The sequence below is a fragment of the Citrus clementina genome, unplaced genomic scaffold (genome assembly GCF_000493195.1).
Source record: "Citrus clementina cultivar Clemenules unplaced genomic scaffold, Citrus_clementina_v1.0 scaffold_1, whole genome shotgun sequence".
Classification (NCBI taxonomy): domain Eukaryota; kingdom Viridiplantae; phylum Streptophyta; class Magnoliopsida; order Sapindales; family Rutaceae; genus Citrus; species Citrus x clementina.
The window spans coordinates 13,491,695-13,498,234 of record NW_006263303.1 but is presented as its reverse complement, the minus strand read 5'-3'; the positions used below and the strand labels follow the sequence as shown (position 1 = coordinate 13,498,234).

The following is a 6,540-nucleotide window of genomic DNA, read 5'->3' as shown; positions in this document are numbered from 1 at the left end:
CTTTGAAATAACCAATGTTTGGTTTTCTATCTTTCCAAAGCCATTAGGGAGTCTTATTGAGATAAGGTCTAATCAATACATGATTTAAAACATAGCAAACGATGTTGACAGTTTCGGCCTAAAAATATTTAGGCAAAGTATTTTCATTCAACCTGGTCCTAGCCATTTCTTCAATAGATATATTATTTCTCTCAACAACTCCATTTTGTTGTGGGGTCTTAGGTGATGAAAATTGATACTCAATGCCAAAATCATTACAAAAATTTTTAAATGAATGATTTTTAAATTTTCCACCATGATTAATTATAATACAAGAAATATTATATCCCTTTTCATTTTGAACATTTTTACAGAAAACTCTAAATGCATCAAAGGCATCATCCTTATTAGCTAAGAATAATACCCATGTGTATCAAGAATAATCATCCACAATCACAAATGCATAATATTTACCACTTAAATGAGCATATCTAGAAGGTCCAAACAAATCAATGTGAAGTAATTGAAGTTGAGACATGGTTCTTGTTTTTTAAAGAAGTTTTGATTTGTTTTCAAAATTGGTAGGCTTCACAAATTCTATCTTTTTGAAAATCAATTTTTGGAATACCTTTAACCAAATCATTTTTTGAAATTTTTGAAATCAAATTTGTTCTTGAATGACCTAGTCTTTTATGCCATAACCAACCATCATCATGCAATGCGGAGAAACATTTATCATTAGTAGATGCACAATCTTTGTCAATGGTATAAACATTAACCCATCTATTTCCTACAAACAAAAACTTGCCATCACATGCATTCTTCATAACACATTTCAATTTATTAAAGATAACTTTATAGCCTTTATCACATAATTGGCTAATGCTAAGCAAGTTGTGTTTCAAGTTTTCAACCAAACACATATTTTCAATAAGAGTATGATACAAACCCCGTCAAGAACTAACACGACCCTAATCAATTTAGTTCCCAAGATCGAATCTAAACCAAGAATGGAATGGAACCTCGACCCAATATTTATTGAAAGTATGAACCTTGGTATGTGAAGACGCCACAATCAACTATGGATGGTCTGATTGATAAGTCAAGAATTTGAACGCCACAGAAATCCGATAAGTTCAAAGAGTTTGTAAAGAACCAAAGAGAATTAACTCTCACTAATTGCATTAAAAACTTCTTTTTTATTTATTGAATATAAGTACTTTATATAGGGTTGGTTACGAGAATTTTTGGAAATAAATCCTAACCTAAAAATCAAATCTGAATCTAAATCTTCCCTAATAGGAAAGAATCTAAATCAAATCAGAATCCTAATCTAAGTAAATAGGAAAAAATTGAAACTAAATCAAGATCCTAATTGTCTTAAATGCCTTGCATCAATTAAGTGGAAACTAGGAGATTAAAATAGAAATAACTGATTTGATTCCCTAATAGCCTCCTCAAGAAATGGGAAAGTATCTAAAAAAAGGAAAATAATATATTTTCCCGCCATAATGTTTAAGCCAACTCCCTATTTCATGGAAGTGAGTATTTGGAAACTTTAAGAGCCTGAATCATGCATTTATCATGTGCAATTCCTTCAATGGACCTCCACAAATTTGATTGAGCTCAAGTTGCTTGAATCAATCCATTAAGTGCTTCTCTGAATTTCTTTGCTCGAGCTTTTGTAACGGGTCTGACGGGAACTTGAATAGGATCTGAATATGCCTCATCCTATGTGCTTGTGATAGTTTTATCCTTAATCTCATCATTCCCCTCCTCTTGAAGAGGATTTGTCCTCAAATCATCACCTACATCAAAAGGACTCAAATAAGAAACATTAAAAGTAGTACTTACATTGTACGCACCAGGCAAATCCAGTTTGTATGCATTGTCATTGATAAGTTCTAAAACTTGGAATGGGCCATCCCCTCGAGGTAATAACTTAGATTTCCTTCGTTCCGTAAATCATTCCTTACGCATGGTTCAAAGACTAGCTTATGTCGCCCTTTATTGGCTTGTTTAGCATATTGCTCAGTTCTCCGCTCAATGTTGAACTTCGCCTTCTCTTGTATATGTTTAACAATTTAAGCCTTTTTCTTGCCATCTAAGTTAACATGCTCAGACACGGGTAATGGAGTTAAATCCAATGTGGTTAGAGGATTAAAACCATAAACAATTTCAAATGATGAATACTTAGTAGCAGAATGAACGGAACGATTATAAGCAAACTCAACAAGTGGTAAACAACCTTCCCAAGTTTTGATGTTCTTTTTAATGATAGCTCGCAACAAAGTAAATAAAGTTCTATTTACAACTTCTGTTTGACCATCAGTTTGAGGGTGACAAATAGTTGAAAACAACAACTTAGTTCCTAACTTAGCCCATACAATTTTCCAAAAGTAACTTAAAAACTTAACATCCCTATCAGAAACAATTGTCCTGGGCATACAATGCAACCTCACAATCTCTCTAAAGAATAGGTCAGCAACATTAGAAGCATCATCCGTTTTGTGACATGGAATAAAATGTGCCATATTTGAAAATCTATCTATAACCACAAAAATTGAGTTTTTTCCTTATCTAGACCTCGGTAAACCTAGTACAAAATCCATCGAAATATCAGTCCAAGGTACACTAGGTATTGGCAAAGGGGTGTATAAGCCATAAGGTTGCACTTTCGATTTGGCTTGCCTACAAGTGACACATCTACAATAAAGTCTTTCAACATCTCATTTCATATGTGGCTAATAGATGTGTTCCTGTAAAGCTGCTAGAGTCTTTACAACTCCAAAATTCCCCATTAACCCTCCTTCATGGGATTCTCTCACTAACAAATCTCTCAAAGAACAGTTAAGCACACACAGTTTATTCTCTCGAAATAAATAGCCATCATGCTTAAAGTATTTACCGACTACGGTCTTTTCACAAGCTTGGTATTCAATACTAAAATCATGGTCATCAGCATACAATTCCTTAATATGTTCAAAACCAAGTAGTTTCGCATTAAGTGTTGAAATTAAGACATACCCGCGGGAAAGCGCATCTACAACAATGTTTTCCTTACCTTACTTGTAACGAATGACATATGAAAATGTCTCAATGAATTTTACCCATCGAACATGCCTCTTGTTCAGCTTGTGTTGGCCTTTAAGGTGTTTCAAGGATTCATGATCGGTGTGAATCACGAACTCCTTAGGCCATAGGTAGTGCTGCCACGTTTCTAACGCTCGAACCAACGCATACAACTCCTTATCGTAAGTAGGGTGGTTTAAGGCTGCCCCACTCAACTTTTCAGTAAAGTAAGCAATTGGTCGTCTTTCCTGCATTAGGACTGCGCCAATACCAATACCTGAGGCATCACATTCAATTTCAAATGTTTTATTAAAGTTAGGCAAAGACAATAAAGGAGCATTGCTCAGCTTTTGCTTGATTATTTGAAATGCCTTCTTTTGCGCTTCTCTCCACTTGAATCCAACATCTTTTTTTATTACATTAGTAAGCGGTGCGGCTAATGTGCTAAAGTCTTTCACAAATCGTCGATAGAAACTAGCAAGCCCATGAAAGCTTCTCACATTACTTACACTTGTGGGACTCGGACACTCTTGGATTGCACGTACCTTTTCCTCATCAACTTGTATACCCGGTGCACTCACAACAAATCCTAGAAACACAAGTTTGTCGGTGCAAAAAATACACTTCTTCAGGTTAGCAAACAACTTTTCTTTTCTAAGTACATCTAAAACATATTTCAAATGTACTACATGATTGTTTATGTTTTTGCTATAAATGATGATATCATCAAAATAAACAACAACAAACTTGTCAATAAAAGCTCGCAAGACATGATTCATAAGTCTCATAAAAGTGCTCAGGGCATTAGTTAGACCAAAAGGCATGACTAGCCATTCATACAAACTATATTTTGTTTCAAAAGCAGTTTTCCATTCATCTCCTTCTTTCATTCTAATATGATGATATCCACTTTCCAAATCAATTTTGGAAAATACACAAGACCTATGTAATTCATCAAGCATGTCATCTAGCCTAGGAATGGGATGTCGATACTTTACCGTTATGTTGTTAATGGCTCGACAGTCAACACACATCCTCTACGTCCCATCCTTCTTAGGAACTAATAAAATAGGAACTGCACATGGACTTATGCTTTCTCTCACGTACCCTTTTTCCATTAATTCCTGAACCTGCCTTTGAAGTTCCTTGGTCTCCTCCGGATTGTTCTTATAGACTGGTTTACTTGGAATGGCTGCACCGGGCACAAAATCAATCTGATGCTCAATCCCTCGGATTGGAGGTAAACCATGTGGTGTCTCCTCAGGAAAGACATCCTCATACTCCTGCAAAAGAGAAGTAATAGAACTAGGCAAAGTAGGGTCAAATTCGTTAGTGTTTAAAAATGCCTTTTTGTACAAAAGCACAATCATCGACTGATGTAAAAACAACGCTTTTTTTTATCTCACTCGCTCTCGCGTAGAAATTCTTTTGTTTTCCATCTAATTTTCACTCAATGGCCGTATTTTTCTTTAGTTTTTCTCTCACATTTTCCTCGGCCTCTTTTTGAATTTCACTCTCTTTTTCTCTCCCTTTCTTTTCCTCACTCTCTCTCTGTAGGCTCACTTGGTCTCCATAAACCTGCTTTGGTGTCAATGGAATAAGAGTGATGTTGCGTTGATTAAATACAAATGAATATTTGTAGGTGAAACCATCATATTTCACACATTTGTCGAATTGCCAAGGCCGCCCAAGTAACAAGTGTCCAACCTGCATTGGCACTACATCACAAAGCATCTTATCTTCATACTTGCCAATCCGAAAAATCACTAGTACCTGCTTGTTCTCTTTCACCTCTCTACTGTCATTTAACCACTGTAGTTTGTATGGCCGTGGGTGTTTAAGTGTCGGAAGCCCTAACTTCTCTACCATGATAGTACTAGCAACATTAGTACAACTTCCTCCATCAATAATCATACTACATACTTTATCTTGAACATAGCACCTAGTATGGAAAATGTTTTCCCATTGCGTTGCTTTGTCTTCCTTTACTTACTCGCTACTAAAGTCAATTCCCTAGGGGCTATATACTCTTCATCTTCAACATCCTCTAATGGTGGTATCTCATTCTCTTCTGTCTTATCTTCAGTTACAATCTCACCATTGTCCCGCAATACCATAACTATTTGATTCACACATTCACTTGCAATATGCCCCCTGCCTTGACATTTAAAACACTTAATGTCACGAATCCTAATAGTAGGAGTAACGGTGTTACCTTGTGTATTGTGCTTGGAGGGCTTGAATCTTAGCTTAGGTGTAGAAGATGCTTGTGGCCTCTCGTTTGGTTTCACATAGCTCGGCTTCCAAGGAGTAGAACCCGAGTTTGGGACTGGACGAGTGTTACCCCTCCTCTTGAGTTGTTGCTCAATCTTGATGGCTTTGTGGACTATTTCCTCAATCTCCACATAATGTTACAACTCAACCTTATCTGCAATCTTCCAATTAAGTCCATTTAAGAATTGTGCCATGGTAGCTTCTCTATCCTCCTCCACATTTGCTCTAATCATGGCAATCTCTATTTCTTTATAATAATCCTCAACGCTTCGGCTACCCTGTGTAAGACGTTGTAATTTTTGGTACAAGTCTCGATAATAGTGGTTAGGTACAAAATGCTTTCTCATCAATGATTTCATTTCATCCCATGTCTCAATTAGACGTTCCCTATTTTGCCTCCTGCTTATAACAAGCCGATCCCACCAAGTAATAGCATAGTTAGAAAACTCAATCACAGTCAATTTTACTTTTTTTGCCTCTGAATAATTGTAGTAGTAAAATATGAACTCCATTTTCTTCTCCCATTCAAGGTATGCTTCTGGGTCGGATTTTCCTTGAAAAGATGGAATCTTCATCTTTATGCCACTGAATCCATCATCTCTATTCCTAGCTCTCCTACCTTGTCCATCTCTCCTATAGCTACCCACTGAGTCCTCTCCTTTATCATACTCATCCCTATAATAGTCATCAATCTCTCCTCTAACTCGAGCTCTTTCTCTCCTACGTGCTTGGGGAACGGGTTGTGGCTGCCTTGCACGTGTGTTCTCCACCCGATCCAAACACTCGTGGATGAGCTCTAATTTAGCCCTCATCATCCTTCTCATCTCTCTCATCAATGCTTAAATTTGTAAATTCTAAGTAGTTGCGGATTGATCCTCTTCATTTGTGTTTTATTCTAAGTTGTGAGACATAGCTATTATCTGCAAAAGAATATTGGAAATAATGTGGAAGGACCTCACCTCACTCCCTTACGTGTTTCACTCAAGAAAAATGACTCACTCAATTCCACTCGTGTTTCACTTAAATTATTGGCTTTTACCCTCTAATAAACTCACACTCTCTTGCATTTTTCCACTATTAGTAATCCTCACTCGGTTCTTATCAAACTAATCAAACAAATATCAAGATTTCAGAAGCAATTCACAAAGATGACAACTAAGGAGAGTTTAATTTCAATAGTAAGAAGGCAATGTGTACGAAAGTCGAGTTTTGATT

General features: G+C 36.5%; 1 pseudogene; it reads right to left on the bottom strand.

The window, feature by feature from the left end:
- Positions 1-1,710: 1,710 nt before the first annotated feature.
- On the bottom strand, positions 1,711-6,137 carry LOC112095647 (annotated as a pseudogene).
- Between the last annotated feature and the right edge of the window lie 403 nt (positions 6,138-6,540).